The 17327-nt window shown below is 38.3% G+C and overlaps 2 long non-coding RNA genes across 2 annotated transcripts in view; both read left to right on the top strand.

The window, feature by feature from the left end:
• The window catches only part of LOC147711642 (uncharacterized), a 540558-nt gene that overhangs the window by 469981 nt on the left and 53250 nt on the right, over positions 1-17327 (top strand). The gene's annotated exons all lie outside the window — the stretch shown is intronic.
• On the top strand, positions 563-6002 carry LOC147711643 (uncharacterized). Its single transcript, XR_015295712.1, has 6 exons — positions 563-585; positions 1433-1453; positions 1541-1561; positions 5005-5025; positions 5874-5894; positions 5982-6002. It is a non-coding gene; the product is annotated as an uncharacterized LOC147711643 (long non-coding RNA).

Below are 17327 nucleotides of genomic sequence, written 5' to 3'. Positions count from 1 at the left end.
ATCTGGCTTCTTCCTTTGGCTATTGCATAATGCTGCTGTGGTTAATAACTGACCTGATGCCAAGTATTTCAGGATTTACATTTCAATCCAACTTTGAGTATGGAATTTCCTTGCAGCTCAAGTCAGCTCAATAGCATCATAGGCTCAGATTTATCAAACCTTTCCACTGTTTTTACTTCATGAAAGTGATGCAAAGCATCAAAATGATTTTTCCGTTATTTATTTCCTGTTAATATGAAGGTAATTTTTATGCACTGATGCAAAGTTTTTACACAGCTGAAGAGCTGGTCACATGGTTGTTGTTCATGTAATGTTCCAAATGCAGATTCAATTGTTCTGTTTAATTCAAATTGTCAAATGATGATTGTGTTGTGACATTTTCATTCTCATCATTTCTAACATTGTACTTAGATTTTTGTGAATTGCTTGAATTTAGAGCATTGCACTCTAGCACACTTGTCAAAATATTCAAACGTGGAACATTTCTTGAATGGTGGCATTTGACATTTGGCAACAGTCTGTATTGAATGTCCACAAGTAACACATTTGTCGTTGCTATTCCAGACACTCTCCAAAAGGAAAAAGGTATGTGAAATTGCATTAAAACAAGGGTAAGGGCAAGCACACATCCAGTCAAAGTAGAGTACTTCTGTTACACATCCTGTATGAAGATTGTTACTTCCTGTCTTGCATCATTTGCTTATCATGATGTTGGGAATTCGTTTTTGCTCTACGGAAGGGCTATTTGCTAGACTATGTCTCTTTTATATACAAAACCCAGAAGTGCTCTACACAGTAAGGAAGGCAATTCCCAATCCACACAGGAGCAGGAAACCCCAAGATTGTCACTAAGTGATTTCCCTCCAATCAGACACTTCTACTCCATTTTCAAAATCTCCAGAAATGCTCAATAATGAAATTCATCATCTATTTTTGGCTATCTAAAAAGACATAACAAAAGAATGAATTTCCAAACAGTTCTTTGGTTTTAAACATAATAGTTTTGAGATTTGAAAGATTTCAACATATTGTATATTAGATATTTTCTAATCCTTTTCATAACCTACAATAAATGTATTCATTTTCAAAGACCCCTAACCAGAAGAGTGCTAGGCAACTTGATGTCATATACTTAAAAAATATTATCGAAATGATTGAGGGATATTCTTTTGAACGTATTAATAATGTTAATGTGATAGGTCAGTTTGAAATGCATAAACTATCTTTGACTATGCAAAACGATATATCTTATGGATATATGATATTTCAGACATTTTCCAAAAAGTAGTTGGAACACTTAGAAACACCTTCCATATAGCTAGTACTACCCTCTGTCATTTAATCTGGTTACTTTCACCATCAGGCAATGTAGAAATAAATTGCACATACTCAAAACAATATTAACCTTTACTTCTCTATATTTATCTGATAGGTGATTTATTTAAAGCAAGAGGTATGTATTTAAATTGAGCAAAAAAAATGGATTTTATAAAAAAAACTAAATCTAGTGAGTTCATAATAAATGTTTTTGTGTACACAGACAATCTCCAAAATGAAAATGGTGAGTGCTATAATTTACCTTCTAATATAGAAGCTTTGGATGAATTATGATCTCTTCCAGAGGCATTTTGCTGCCACTGTACAGAGTGAATCATCTATCCCAGTTCAAGCCTGGAACTGTTTTTTGTGGCATTGTAATCAGGAACTTTACCGGTGTGTTGTCTAAAGTTCTCAAAGTTTGAAATACTTCTTACTAGATACTCTGACTCTGGAATATTGCCTAGAAATATAATAACAGTTTAAGAAAAGAGAACTTAAATTTAAGATTCGGTTATGAGAGTTCAAAGAATACAATAAACATTTGTATTGTTTTCTTGCTTAAGATCATACCAAAAGAAAAGGACACCAATGTTATATTGATTTCCTCTCCATTTTCTGCAACATTTAGATGTATTGACATACCTTTATGCGTTCTACAGTTTTCTTGTGAAAGCTTCCAATCCCGTCTTTTGATGATGTAAGACACTTCCTCTTTGTTAATATAATTTCCATTTGCCCTCTGTAATGGTATAAGCTCTGCCTGTCTTAGAAATGCATTGCCTATATATCTAAAATAAGCATTTTCATAACCTAGTAAACTTGGCTTTAATCAGGCTTGTTGTACAAAACCCTCTTCCTGGTCACCTACAGCATATACGAGGAGAACATAGGGAGCTGTAATTTACAATGTGGAGATAATGGAAACTATTAAAAACTATTATAAACTGGCAAATGTTCCACCCTGTCAATCTTGTCACACCCTCTGACTTATAAGTGATTCCCATGGTTGAAAACCTTAGTCTAATGCCTGCCTGTCATTGGGCCATCCTGTCATAGTTAGCCATATTTAGAGAATAGCTGCATTTAGAAAACATTTCTTCTCAGAAGATTCATGCAAAACATCACAGTCCACAAAACGTAAATCTATTCATAGATGGGTACATAGAGTAACAACTCCATATGTCTTATAGACAGGTATTTTTATTTAACAAACTTCAAATTCTGGAGGTGTTTATTTCAAACCTAAAATGTTCATGAGCAGATTAAATAAATTAATTGCCTCTCTGTAGAGTACTCTATCTTCAGTTAACAATCACTCAGGAGATGCACTGAAGAATTAGGGTGTTTTTTTCCATTTAGGAATAGTATCCACCCACCAGGGAAGCCCAGGCCATTGCAATTGATGAGTTATGAGGCTTTTATGAAACATATAAAACCAATAAATTAAGAAATGCATAGAGAATGTTGTAAGTACTTAATTCTTCAAATGATGGCACCGAAAGGATAATAACCAACATTTAGCATTGATGGCCATTGCAGAGTTGTCAATGACACTCCCAGTAAATAAAAATACACAAGAATAGTCGTACATTGCTTCGTGCGTGTGCTTTATGGAGACATGGAAATTATATATAGAAGTATCAATCTGTCAGCAGTGCCAAAGCTCAAGCTCTGTAATGTTCGAATCATCAAAGTACAACTTTACCTATAGGACTGTAAACATGCGCAGTGCGAGATCCCATCAAGACAAACAAGTAGAACCCACCCTCTTCTAAGGTGCAAGGAATGTGTTTGTCTGGCCAAACACAGCCCAAGAGGTAAAGGTTACTGTGGTCGGGTGCGAGCTCCGAGGGTCCAAAACCCTCAGAGTTACAGCTCCATAATCCCTTTCCAACTTTGAAAACTCTTTTTATTTACCTACAGGCATCCTGCATTGATAGCTTATAGGTCCATCAGGAGATGCCCAGTGGCTTAAAGTTGTTAGAGGATGTGTCAGGAACACTATGACAATTCACGTTCAGACTTTTCTATTTTAAATAATTTTGTTCCTGTCAGACTCTAAGAATTCAATTTTTGGGCATTTTCCAATCTATGATATTTAGTTTATAGAATGTGTGATGTTATAAAGCTGTTTAGGAATACTAGGAATGTCAGCACCATATGTACCTGCTATCCAGGAATGTTTATGAATGTTAACTATATTCTATCTCTATGATAAATAAGTTGGCACATTTCCTGCCATTCTTGTCTTGTTCAATTGTTCCTTTAATATCTTAATATCCTGTAATTGCTTACAAAATAAAAAGTATGATAAGATACAAATAGAATATCAGCTATCAGATCATAGATAGAGAGAACCTTCCGGGCATAACTATAGAGGCAAATGGTATTCCCCTGTGTAGCCCAATCCTCAGTTGGAGACGACACAGGGGGGAAATACATTACAGCTGGTCAGAGTTCATGTTCCATTCTCCTACATGCCTCTTATTCATGACAGGAAATAGCTAACTTGCTATTTTACATATAAATCATAAGCATGTTGGGTGAATCAGCCTAGAATCTCAGGCACAATTTACTATTTACTGCTTAAGCAAATGTAGTATAAATCTCAATAAAGCATAAGGCAGTTAGGATGATGAAGATCAATAAAAATGTTAGAATTTTTCTTGCTGTTTTTTATGTGCATAAATTGCCTCTTTGTATTTATTTTTATATTCTATTTTAGTACCATTCATATTTTATGGTTTAGGTTAGAAGTTTATTATAAATATTTTAAAATATATTTCCTATTCTTCGTGGGTTTGAATGTGATATTCATAAATGAATCAGATGTTAGAGTTCCACTGTGTCCCTGACCTCATCTTGTGGGATTTATTATTCCTAGAAAGTACTTATTATAAAGAATTGCTCAGTGTTTAAAATGTGAATTGTAGTCCAAAGGGATTTCTAATTCATGCTGGCATTTTGACTGAGTTCTTGCACCTGGAGGTGAGACATGAGAAGGATGTGACTCTATGGCAGAGATGAGGCCATGGGGAATGATGCCTCTCCGGAGACTGAGTGACATTTGTAATATTTTGGCACTCACACACCTCTAGGATGGTATAATTTGAAACCCTAATCTGGCTTCTTCCTTTGGCTATTGCATAATGTTGCCATATTTATTAACTGACTTGATGCCAAGTATTTCAGGATTTACATTTCAATCCAAATTTGAGTATGGAATTTCCTTGCAGCTCAAGTCAGCTCAATAGCATCTTTAGCTCAGATGTATCAAACCTTTCCACTGTTTTTGCTTCATGAAAGTGAGGCAAAGCATCAAAATGATGTTTCCGTTATTTATTTCCTGTTAATATGAACGTAATTTTTATGCACTGATGCAAAGTTTTTACACAGCTGAAGAGCTGGTTACAGAGTTGTTGCTCATGTAATGTTCCAAATGCAGATTCAATTGTTCTGTTTAATTCAAATTGTCAAATGATGATTGTTTTGTGACATTTTCATTCTCATCATTTTTAACATTGTACTTAGATTTTTGTGAATTGCTTGGATTTAGAGCATTGCACTCTAGCACACTTGTCAAAATATTCAAACGTGGAACACTTCTTGAATGGTGACCTTTGACATTTGGCAACAGTCTGTATTGAATGTCCACAAGTAACACATTTGTCGTTGCTATTTCAGACACTCTCCAAAAGGAAAAAGGTATGTGAAATCGCATTAAAACCAGGGTAAGGGCAAGCACACATCCAGTCAAGTTAGAGTACTTCTGTTACACATCTTGTATGAAGATTGTTACTTCCTGTCTTGCATCATTTGCTTATCATGATGTTGGGAACTCGTTTTTGCTCTATAGAAGGGCTATTTGCTAGACTATGTCTCCTTTATATACAAAAAACAGAAGTGCTCTACACAGTAAGAAAGGCAATTCCCAATCCACACAGGAGCAGAAAACCCCAAGATTGTCACCAAGTGATTTCCCTCCAATTAGACACTTCTACTCCATTTTCAAAATCTCCAGAAATGCTCAATAATGAAATTCATCATCTATTTTTGGCTATCTAAAAAGACATAACAAAAAAATGAATTTCCAAATAGTTCTTTGGTTTTAAACATAATAGTTTTGAGATTTGAAAGATTTCAACATATTGTATATTAGATATTTTCTAATCCTTTTCATAACCTACAATAAATGTATTCATTTTCAAAGACCCCTAACCAGAAGAGTGCTAGGCAACTTGATGTCATATACTTAAAAAAAAATTATCGAAATGATTGAGGGATATTCTTTTGAACGTATTAATAATGTTAATGTGATAGGTCAGTTTGAAATGCATAAACTATCTTTGACTATGCAAAACGATATATCTTATGGATAAATGATATTTTAGACATTTTCCAAGAAGTAGTTGGAACACTTGGAAACACCTTCCAGATAGCTAGTACTACCCTCTGTCAGTTAATCTGGTTACTTTCACCATCAGGCAATGTAGAAATAAATTGCACATACTCAAAACAATAGTAACCTTTATTTCTCTATATTTATCTGATAGGTGATTTATTTAAAGCAAGAGGTATGTATTTAAATTGAGCAAAAATAAATGGATTGTATAAAAAAACTAAATCTAGTGAGTTCATAATAAATGTTTTTGTGTACACAGACAATCTCCAAAAAGAAAATGGTGAGTGCTATAATTTACCTTCTAATATAGAAGCATTGGCTGAATTATGATCTCTGCCAGAGGCATTTTGCTGCCGCTGTACAGAGTGAATCCTCTATTCCAGTTCAAGCCTGGAAACTGTTTTTTGTGGCATTGTAATCAGGAACTTTACTGGTGTGTTGTCTAAAGTTCTCAACATTTGAAATACTTCTTACTAGATACTCTGACTCTGGAATATTGCCTAGAAATATAATAACAGTTTAAGAAATAAGAACTTAAATTTAAGATTCGGTTATGAGAGTTCAAATAATACAATAAACATTTGTATTGTTTTCTTGCTTAAGATCATACCAAAAGAAAAGGGCACCAATGTTATATTGTTTTCCTCTCCAGTTTTTGCAACATTTAGATGTATTGACATAACTTTATGCATTCTACAGTTTTCTTGTGAAAGCTTCCAATCCCATCTTTTGATGCTGTAACACACTTCCTCTTTGTTAATATATTTTCCATTTGCCATCTGTAATGGTGTAAGCTCTGCCTGTCTTAGAAATGCATTGCCTATATATCTAAAATTAGCATTTTCATAACCTAGTAAACTTGGCTTTAATCAGGCTTGTTGTACAAGACCCTCTTCCTGGTCACCTACAGCATATACGAGGAGAACACAGGGAGCTGTAATTTACAACATGGAGATAATGGAAACTATTAAAAACTATTATAAACTGGCAAATGTTCCACCCTGTCAATATTGTCATACCCTCTGACTTATAAGTGATTCCCATGGTTGAAATCCTTAGTCTAATGCCTGCCTGTCATTGGGCCATCCTGTCATAGTTAGCGATATTTAGAGAATAGCTGCATTTAGAAAACATTTCTTCTCAGAAGATTCATGCGAAACATCACAGTCCACAAAACGTAAATCTATTCATAGATGGGTCCATAGAGTAACAACTCCATATGTCTTATAGACAGTTATTTTTATTTAACAAACTTCAAATTCTGGAGGTGTTTATTTAAAACCTAAAATGTTCATGAGCAGATTAACTAAATTAATTGCCTCTCTGTAGAGTACTCTATCTTCAGTTAACAATCACTCAGGAGATGCACTGAAGAATTATGGTGTTTTTTTCCATTTAGGAATAGTAGCCACTCACCAGGGAAGCCTGTAGTGTAGTTCCTATTTTACCTATAGGCCCTGCGCATTGGAATAACATAAACAGTAGTATCGACGTAGAAGTGCGGATCTTCCAGGTCTCTACTGACTATGCTAAACTTAATTGGGTTTGTTACCAACTAGCTCAGAGGTCACTGGAAACTTTCTTGACTGAATAGGAAGTGATCAGCTTCCTTGGCACAGACAAGAAGGGATTCAGTTTTCCAACAACCGTGCAACATGACAACTTTGCTCCTCAGATAAGAGTCAATCTCTAGAGTCGTGTGAAACAATAGACAGTTATTTTACTCAGTCAGATGTTGTCCAGATTACTTTCACAATATGTAGAGAATGGAGAGACGGGCGTTTTCAATAAAAAGGTATTATTTATTGAACAGTCTTTCTTCTCATACAAGAGAAATGTATTGCCACAATTGCAAGACTTGTTATTATAAAAAGTGCGTACAGTAATACGAGTATCACAAATTAATACTGTAAAAGCATTGATATGGTTTCTTAGCCATACAATGGTTAAAATGAATAAAACATATATACAGTCATATATACATTAGGCTAACATACTCAACTGATGCTTCTAACTACGCCTACCCCAGTGTACCTGACCTAAGCCTAACACGTGGAAGGGAGTAAGGAAGTAGCAGTTCAAGTTAAGTTGGTTTTGCCAAGGTTTGCTTCAAGAATTCTCTCTAAGGGTTTAGTCAACATCATACCTCTGGAATAGAATGTTGGAGGGCTTGTATCTCCTTCCAAGACTCGATATCCCAGTCACCCGCAAGGGTAGGCTGGAAACGCCGGAGCTGGATTTTCTCGGCCGGAGAAAAGACAGCGTCTCTCTCAGCGCGTCGAGGAGGAGGAGGGGCAGCATCCGCGGGCAGCTTGCATCTGCTGGGCTCTGAAGGGAACAGCTGTTCTGCTCCTATGCTCACCACACCATCGTTCGCTGATGCCGTTGAGGCAGTGGTAGCTTCAGTATCAGCGATGGTATCATCAGCTAGCATTTGCTTAAGGCAACGTTGGTAATATTTATACCTGAAAGGTGCCTTGTTTGACGTAAGTTTCTGGACATAAGACGTCAAAAAAGATATCACTAGGAAGTGATCGTCTCTCAGTGCTCATTAGAGTACTATTACTAATCAAAACATAGCGAGCGGGGATTTCCCAGGTTGCTGAGTTTTTATCTTGTTGAAGAACTCGGAGTGTTAATCTAGGAATCTTAGATAGTGGCTTCTGCTGTGTCATTTACTAATGAGCTGCAGAGGAAGCTGCATAGGAATGTGGCTCTGAACGTGTGAGGTCAGAGACGAGATTCTGAGATTTCACACTTGAACGTTTATGCCATTATATGGGAATAAATGGATTATAGCCGTATAGGGGCATAAGGTCATAGGGTTGATCAGGGTCCTAGATTAGAACGCGACACCCACTCCACGAATTTATGTCCATCAAATTACTAAAACTAGAGCAATAAGATGCATGTGTAACATTGCCCACCCCAAAATACATATTTGCATTTGAAATAGGCGTATTTGAAATACGTGAAAATATAGGTACTGTACGTCTTTAAGCATAGGAATCATTCAAAAAATTATAGCATATGTAATCAGTTTGAACGATTTTGCGAAAAATTTACACATGAAATATCTCTTAATATAGAAAAGAAGGGCGAGATAATTTCATCATATATAAATGCATTTGTTGTAACATGAGCTAGAGGCTGGTGTAAAGTTATTTTGTCTCTAGATTTACCTAAATAGAAGCTTCTGTTCTTTATGAATAGGTCTACTTTAAGCAAAGAATTCGTGCCCGAAAAAAAGGGGAAAATATTATGAAAAATAGTTCAATCCCAAAAAATATTTTCTTGTGAACGGGGGAATAGAGTTCCAACGCTTTTAGCAGTTTATATTGATCAAAACTGAAGGCCGAATTCAGAGTTCATGGGAACGCTGTGTGTCGGAATGCTTCTAAAAAGTTATTGTTTCTGTTCAGGGGGGAACATCATATCAGACAGGCTCTCAAAAAATTGGTCTACAAAATCAGGTGACAGTTCGACCAAATTCGATAGTGCTGCAACTTGGCAGGTGTGAGAATGATTGCTATCATCAAAGTCTGGATCAGCAATGCTCACAGATGGTCGTACCTGGGTGATGTTGCTTTTGTCACCCGCTCCACTGTTACCACTTAGTCGTAGCACAGGAGTCTCAGCGAATGCCGTCATCAGGATTGGTAGCCGCTGGGGACAACACAATGCGTGAGCCGTTACAGGACTTAGCAAAGTATCGACATCCATTGGTACTGCTGATGGAAGTGCAAGACAGGTGTCCAACACGCATTCATCTCCGCATAGCATACATCGTAGCACAGGTAAGATGCAGGATTGCCATATAGGTCTGAATGAAAGAAACCAGGTCATGTTCAGATCTCTCAGCCTGGCCAATCCAAGGACTCTAGTTATCCTGTCCCGGTAGCGGACTGCTAGGATCGTTTCTTCCATTCCTGCCGGAGTCATGTCTGAGCTTTGGCTTGCCATATCGAAGCAGGAGGGTCAAAAATAAAATTCCTGCTACAAGTCCCAACAGAAGGGGGATGCCGCCAAAAACAGAATGGACAAAATTGGGAATGATTCCCAGAATTGCTTTGAATGGTGTTAATAGACCCGAAAAAAGGGTCTTAAATACGCCTGGGATGCCTATGGCACTAGACATGTTAAGAATTTGGCTAAGCATTTCTGTGAAATGCACGGAGCAATTTGTTGATAAAAGGTCATGAATCTCTGATGTTGTCCTTGCAACTAGGAGATCATACGTCTCTTTTGATGACGTGATGGGCACTGTTGTCTGCAAAAGCACAGACTTCATTCTGCTTAAAGTATCAATTCGTATAGAAGAGAAATTCAAACAAGGCCAAATGGGAGTCTCTATGTCTCCAGGGCCGTTCGGAAACAATGCTTGCATACAGCATTTGACCATGGAAGTTACGCTTACGAGATAGGCTTTCCCTGGCAAAAGGCCACAACAGCTGTGATCCATTATTAGAATGTAACTCCCATTCGCGAGTTGCATAAAGAAAGGCTCTATCTGCGTTGCAGGTGTGACATGTTGGTGGCATGAAAGGTTGTTAGAATTTCCTTCACAGGCTCCGTGTAAATTAATACCCTGGCAAAAAAGTATACCGCTTAGTGAATATTTACAGTTTTCACCACTAAGAAATACATTTTTGTTGCTGTCACTATAGCATGTGTGTATGTATGGTAATTTCCATGCTGACTTAATGTAACCTTTACCCAATCGTTAATACTGGCCAGTAGGTATGTATTCAAGGCATTTCGTAAATCGGAAAGTTGTTATCGGAATTGTGATAATCCTGTGTATTATCCATTCAATGACAGGACTTTCTGACATTGTCAATGGTAATCTCTCAAGTTTTTCGATGCTCAGGATTGTATAGTCTGCTCCTTTCTGTGCCAAGCTGATTTGTTTATCAGTAAGGTTAAAGATGGAAAACAATGACTTTGTGTTGATTAAACGCCAAGGCACATAGCCTGAACGAAGATTTTGCAGCGTCCAGCCTAACTGTACAATAGAACGCAATTGTGACTGGCCATGCTGTAACATTAGCAAGTCTCTGTCTATTATATCTATGGCAGATGATACAATACTGTCCAGTAAATATATTCTGGAGGACAGAGTCATTAACCCATTGTCCACTACAGAAAGTGATTTTTCCAAATTAATACGATCAATTTCTCGTATTTTCTCTGCAGTTTCAATTTGCATAATTTTCCATGCCTCGTTGTATGCAGCATATATACTGGTCGCTATGAAACGCTTTTGACGCTGTTTGTGTGGTCCCAGAATGAAATTGCGCAAATCAGCACCATCTTTAAGTAAAGACAAGTGTTGCTTAATTTCAGCCAGTGTGGATGATTCTAGCCATTCAAGGCACAGCTTCCCTACACTGTATGTTGTTACTATCCCTGAATGTTGTCTCTGGGAGTATCTAGGGTCTGGTCTGGACATTTTTAACCCCTGTGTTTTGTTCCGGAATCTATCTTGACAGTTGTTTGTGTCAGTAGGCCAGATTAACCACTTTTTCCAATCAGGATGTGTTATGTTTAGATGTAAAATTTTAGATACGTCTATTTCAATATCTGTAGTTGCATTATCAGGTATTGGCTTTGGAATAGACGGTTTGTTAAGGTCTTTGATCTTAGCTAGGCCAAGACAGGTTGTTTGGTGAATTGTGTCATTTAAAAACATCATTTGTTCTGGGATCATGCAGGCTCGAAATAATGCTTCTAGGCCTTGTACCTGCCACTCTTTTGTACCCCAGATTGTTTTTGTTTCAATTTTATTTCTCCAATAATCAAAACCAAATGTCATCATTTTTTCATATAATTTTTCTGAATATATCAATTTAGTATTTGTCAGCATTATTTTCAATCCTGTTTTATCTAACAGTTTATAATAAAACGTTTCTGCAACACTGGTGTTAAACCCTGAGAAGTACTGAAATTTCTCATAGAATGTTTTAGAAATACTTTTTTTCTGGAGTAGCACAATGTTTCCATTGGTTATACTTTAAAAAATTTCTAGGTTGTGCAGATTTATGCAAGTAATGATCACCATAATGTGTGTAGCAGAACATCTGTTCATAACTAGACAAACCTTGTAAAAAATCATGATCTGTAAATCTTGCTGACATTACTAAATCGGACATCATATTATTAATACTTTCAAAGTCCCAATCATCAGAGAATGTGATTAGTCTTTCAGTTTGAACCTCTTGAATTGTTGCAAATTTGGGTATTCTGTTGTTTCTTGGGAGTCCACTTGGCCTACTGTTGATTATAGGCCACATGATTGTGGTTTTACCAGGTCGATTGATACAACTCTGTTCTCCTTTTTACCAGCAAGGGGCGGTAGTACTATTGATCTTGTTCCATTGATTGCTAAGACAGGTACTGCTTTTCTGTAAGAAGGCCCAAATTCCTTCTTCACCGCTATTTTTTCTCTGACTAGATCCCCAATCTTTGGAATCCAGACAGGCCTTGCTGGGGCTGGTGCTGGTGGTGCCTCGTCAGTGGTAGCTGGCTGTTGCTTTAACTTTACGTTGGTTAAGGATTTTCTTGTTTCATTCAAGTCCTATAAAACAGCCAAACGGACTTTGATGTCAAAGTCTGTTTTCTTATCATGTACCACTGATACCTGACTATCTAAGTCCTGAATTCGCATTCTAGTTCCGAACAATAGTTCGTATGGGCTGAAACCTTTTAGAGAATTTCTTGGCAAGTTGTTTAGACTTAACTGGACACTTATTAAGTGTTTGACCCACCCAGCACCTGAATCTAATACCTTCGCTGTTATAGATTGCTTTATGTCCCGTTTTTTTCTTTCTACCAAACTGTTCTCTTCGGGGTGTGACGGACAAGAATACCGCAACCCAACTCCCATGCTGGCCATGGCCACCTTATAAGCCCGAGAGCTAAAAGCAGGACCCTGGTCAGAATGGAACATGGCAATTGCGTATGTGCCGATAAAGACTCGCAGATCTTTTATAACCGTTCTGGCGTCAGCCGAGCGCTGGGGCCACGTTTTTTAAGTGATATTAGTCTAAATTACATACAAAGGGGCGCATTTCTCTTTTTTGATTGTGCGTATAGAGCGCTTTATGCTTTCTATTAGGGTTCCTGACACTACACTGGCCGGTTCTCCACTGCGATCTCTGTTGCAGTCTTTACAATTTTTAGCAAAATATTGAATATCTATGCTCATTCCCGGCCACCAGTACTCTGATTTAATTCTTTCAGAGAGTCCCTGATTGTTTGGTGTCTCAGACCCAACCCCATGTGTGCTTCCAGTAAAAGGTAGCCCCTCCTGCTCCTGTTTGGAATCACTCTATCCCCCACTCCAGGGATTTGAGCAAAAGGAACGGAGTTTGCATCAATTACGTATGCATAATTGAGTGGATAGTTCATGGGTAGTCGCCTTTTACGGACGTTTTTACTGCCAGCATGGTTTCCCCGTCAATGTATTTTACTGAACGCTTTTTTGTGGCTACGGAAGCCGGTTTAGTTGCTTCCGCTGTGGCTGTCTTAGCCAATCAATTCCCTGCAACGTGAACGCCATCACGTCGAAGACTCTGTGCGTGTATCACGTGAGTCTTTTGTAGTTCTTTCTGTAAAAGAACTACTTGCTTCCAAAGCATTTTATGCTTGATTGTGGCACCTTTGTAATCATTTTCAATCCAGCTCTGCAACTTATTATTCTAAGAGTTGACGCAAAAATGAGAATCGCACACGATTAGTGTCGGGAATTTACGTTCTGCATTTTCAAGCGCCATCTTTAAACATCTGATTTCAGCTCTCTGAGCCGAACAGTATCTAACTGATTCAGTTTTTGTTATTTTCGGTCTGAATTTACCGCACAGCCAACGACGTTTAACAATCTCACAGGCTGCATCGTAGGATTTGTCCTCTACGTTAAAATGCTGTACAAATCTATCTGTATAGATTATACAGGCGTACTGTGAGAGAGGCAGAAGTTCGATTGGCAGAGGATGTTCTTCTTCATAAGTTAATTCATTCAGTTCTTCTAATTGCGGAGCAAAATAGTATTTCACATCTTCCACAGCAAGAGAATTTACCCACTGTATCCATCTCGGATCCAGTGACAATGTAGGCAGGTTTACTGGGCTGAATAGCACCTCGAAGGCGGATTCCGCTGTGAGGATATTAATTCTTTTGCCGTGTGCTAGTTCTCGTTCATTTGCTAATGCAGTTTGCACTGCTTTCACAGTATTTTCTGTGAGACTGAATGTTTTTTCTGCTTGTGTGTACAAGTGAGATTTAATTGAAATTGGTAACTTTTCTCCCTCATTAGAGGTCAGGTACGTGAATCCGCATCTTCCTGGGATGACTCGGATTACAAGATTGCGTGTGTTATCACGTGTTTCTAATTTTGTTTTTGCTAACATGTCTGTTTGCAGTGATCTCAAAATTTCTGTATGTTTTTGAGTCCAGTTGATTGGTTTAAAATCAGGTTTAATTAGTTCATAGAGAGGTTTAACCCTCTCCGCATAATTTAGAATGTAAGTTCTTCCGAAATTCAGGAAGCCTAGAAACGATTGTAAATTCTTCAGCGTTTTCGGTGCTTGGAGTACAGCGCACTAATCTAAGAAGTTGTCCGCTAGGCTTTTCCCTTCACTTGATAATTCGTATCCTAAAAATAATACTGTCAGATGGGCAATTCGAGACTTTTTAAAGTTGAATTTGTAACCCTCTGCTGCGAACCCAAGTATAATGGTGTTCACTCTTTTCAAGTGAGTATCCAAGTCGTCGTCTGTGAGATAGATGTCATCGACATAAGATAATGCTTCATCATCATATATTTATAGTAACTCTGTTACTCTGGCTGAGAATAGTCCTGGGCTGTTCTTGAATCCCTGTGGGAGCCTACAGAAATTTTCTGTGACCCCATTACTGAGAAAGCGGTCAAGTATCTGCTTTCTGGTGCAATATTTTGACAAAAGAAACCATTAGATATGTCTAATGTCGTTTTATATTTTTTCCCAACTATGTTATTCATTAGTGCAGCACTATGCGAATTCTGTACTGCAAATGTTTTGCAACATGCGTTAAGGTGTCTGTAATCCAAAACTAGACGATATGAATTGTCTGGTTTGGAGACAGCAAACAAAGGATTGTTCATTTGAGAGGTGCATGTTTCAATCACCCCCTGATATTCAAGTTGATCTAAAATCTCCCTGACTTGTTTTTTAGCTTCTTGCTTAATGGGATACTGCCTTTGTGCAGTAGGTTGACTTTTTAACTGGATTTTGTGAGGAGGAGAGTCCTCATCCCATCCTACATGATTTTTGTATAATGCTGGTGCCTGGGCTACTGCCCATTTTCTTGCATATATATACTTAGCGTGAATCGGAATGTGATTCGAGAAGGCAGGCATAATCATTTTTTTCGCCACGAGGGCACTCCCTGACAAACTCTGGGGGCCAATCTTTTTCAGCTAACAGGATGTCATAGCCTTTTGAGAGGTTATCCCAAAATAGACCCCTTATTTTTCTAGTCTTATCACCCTCTATACGCAGTGTTATTTCGTATATTTTATGAGGTTTGCTAACTCTGGTATCGGCAGTTTTCACCTGAATGTATTCATTCGTGTCCACTGTCTCCAGATGACTCATAAGGATCTTGCGAGCTATGCTGATTTCTGCTGCACTGTCTAACATTGTCTGAGCCCACTCCCTGTTTTTCAACTGTATCCTCAGTATTCTCGGCATGTTCGATTACTCTAATACTGGCTACCTTCTTTTTTGGAAATTGTAACTTTTTACTTTGAGCAGGTTCCTTGTCTTTGGACTTGGTGTGCTCTCCTGGGTCTGACCGTCCTCTTCTTTCCGATTTCTGCAAAAAAGATCGAGAGGGACGTGTATCAATACTTTGATATCTATCAGGCTTCTTCAAATTATCCCTATTTCTAAGGTTATATCTTTTCTCAGAGGGCTCCCTCTGGGGAGACTGGTGTTCTCGAGTCAGAGTGTTTTCCCTCCGTCGAGGAGACCTTCCTCTGGACTGGAAAACATTTTCCTTGGGAGAGGATTGTTTATTTCCATCCCAGCTCTTTTTAGGAGTGTTTAAATTATTTTTAATAAATAATTTTTCAGGATTTTCGAGCAGTTGGGGTCTTACTGGTTTCCCACCCAAGCTGTCTCTACCTAATTCTTCATAGCATTTCTCTATGATTCTGGCAAGCTCAATTGGTTGATCTGTTATATCTGTTTCCTTCAACTTCTGGCGGATCACCACAGATGCTGCTTCTCCTTTTATATTGGCTAATAGTATAGCCAAGACCTGCTTGAAGTATTTCAGTAATTTCATACCAAGAGTTAAAGCAGGTTCTGGACCGTATTCATTCTGAATCTGTTTCAGCACATCTGGTATTACCGCCATTGACGGAACACCATGTGTTTTCGTGTAAATGGAAGCAAAGACTGTACCCCAAGTGTCACAGTCCTCCACGTGTGGTGCGACCCCCATTGGAAGGCAGATGGTCAAGATTCTGTGTTTCTCAATAGGAGTAGAATTCAGAAATACTGCCTCTATTTGAGTAATTTTCTGCGCTAACCAGAAAGGAATTTGTTCCCGTTTTATGGGTGTTTTACCAAGACATGATTGTATGTTCTGTTGTGTAATTTTATTTGTGTTCCCCTGATGAGGGGTCAGCTGTGGTGTATTAACAGTTGTTTGGACTGTTGCAGTCCGCATTACATATTGGACTAATTGTCTATGTATTTTAATTAATGTTTTTAGCTGTGCTAAAAGTTCTTCTCTAGACATTTTTGCAATGTCCGGATGCGGTGTGTAGCTGGCTAGAACCGGCCACGTTGCTCCTGGTCTACATAGTGGACCGAGCCTGGTTATGTGATCATTATGTTTTAGGGCGCCTTTAAACCAGAGCAAATGCTCTTGGTATTTTAATGGGATTTCAATCTCCTCGAAAGGAGCGTACTCTTCCGGTGGGTCCCCTATTTTGTAATAGTGGAAATCATGTGTTGCAGCGTTTGCCGCTGGAACTTTTATCCATGAATAGAATACCTCTGTCTGCCGATATTCGTGTGCCTCTATCATGAAGACGACTGTGCCACCTTGTGTGGTCAGTCCATTTTCTATAAGTTTTGACGTTATAGACTTTCTTAAATGTGCCGGGATGATTATCGCACCCGGTTCAGTAGTACCGTCGGGACCCTGCTGAGTCGCATTTACTGCGGGTGCAGCGGTTCCGTTGTTTTCTCCTGGCATTGTATAAATGCAGGTTTTGCAGAGCAGGTCTCCAAGGAGACAAAGATTAGGTGCACAATATTTTGGAACACTGTATCCTTCAACGTTGAATAAACCAGAGCTTTACATAGGAATCTCTTCCTACTAAGGTTGGGCGGATTTTAACCTTTCACCCACTCCAGACGTCTATTGGAGTATTTACGGGAGAAAGGGGTCTGTGTGAAAAATGCACGACTGAGTTACTCTAACGTCTTGCGTTAGTTTATCGCCTTACCAAACGTTTGGGCGCCATGTAGTGTAGTTCCTATTTTCCCTATAGGCCCTGCGCATTGGAATAACATAAACAGTAGTATCGACGTAGAAGTACGGATCTTCC

Source organism: Lissotriton vulgaris, chromosome 5, assembly GCF_964263255.1.
Source record: "Lissotriton vulgaris chromosome 5, aLisVul1.2, whole genome shotgun sequence".
NCBI classification, from domain to species: domain Eukaryota; kingdom Metazoa; phylum Chordata; class Amphibia; order Caudata; family Salamandridae; genus Lissotriton; species Lissotriton vulgaris.
The sequence above is the reverse complement of the archived record's forward strand: the minus strand, read 5'-3'. Positions and strand labels throughout refer to the sequence as shown.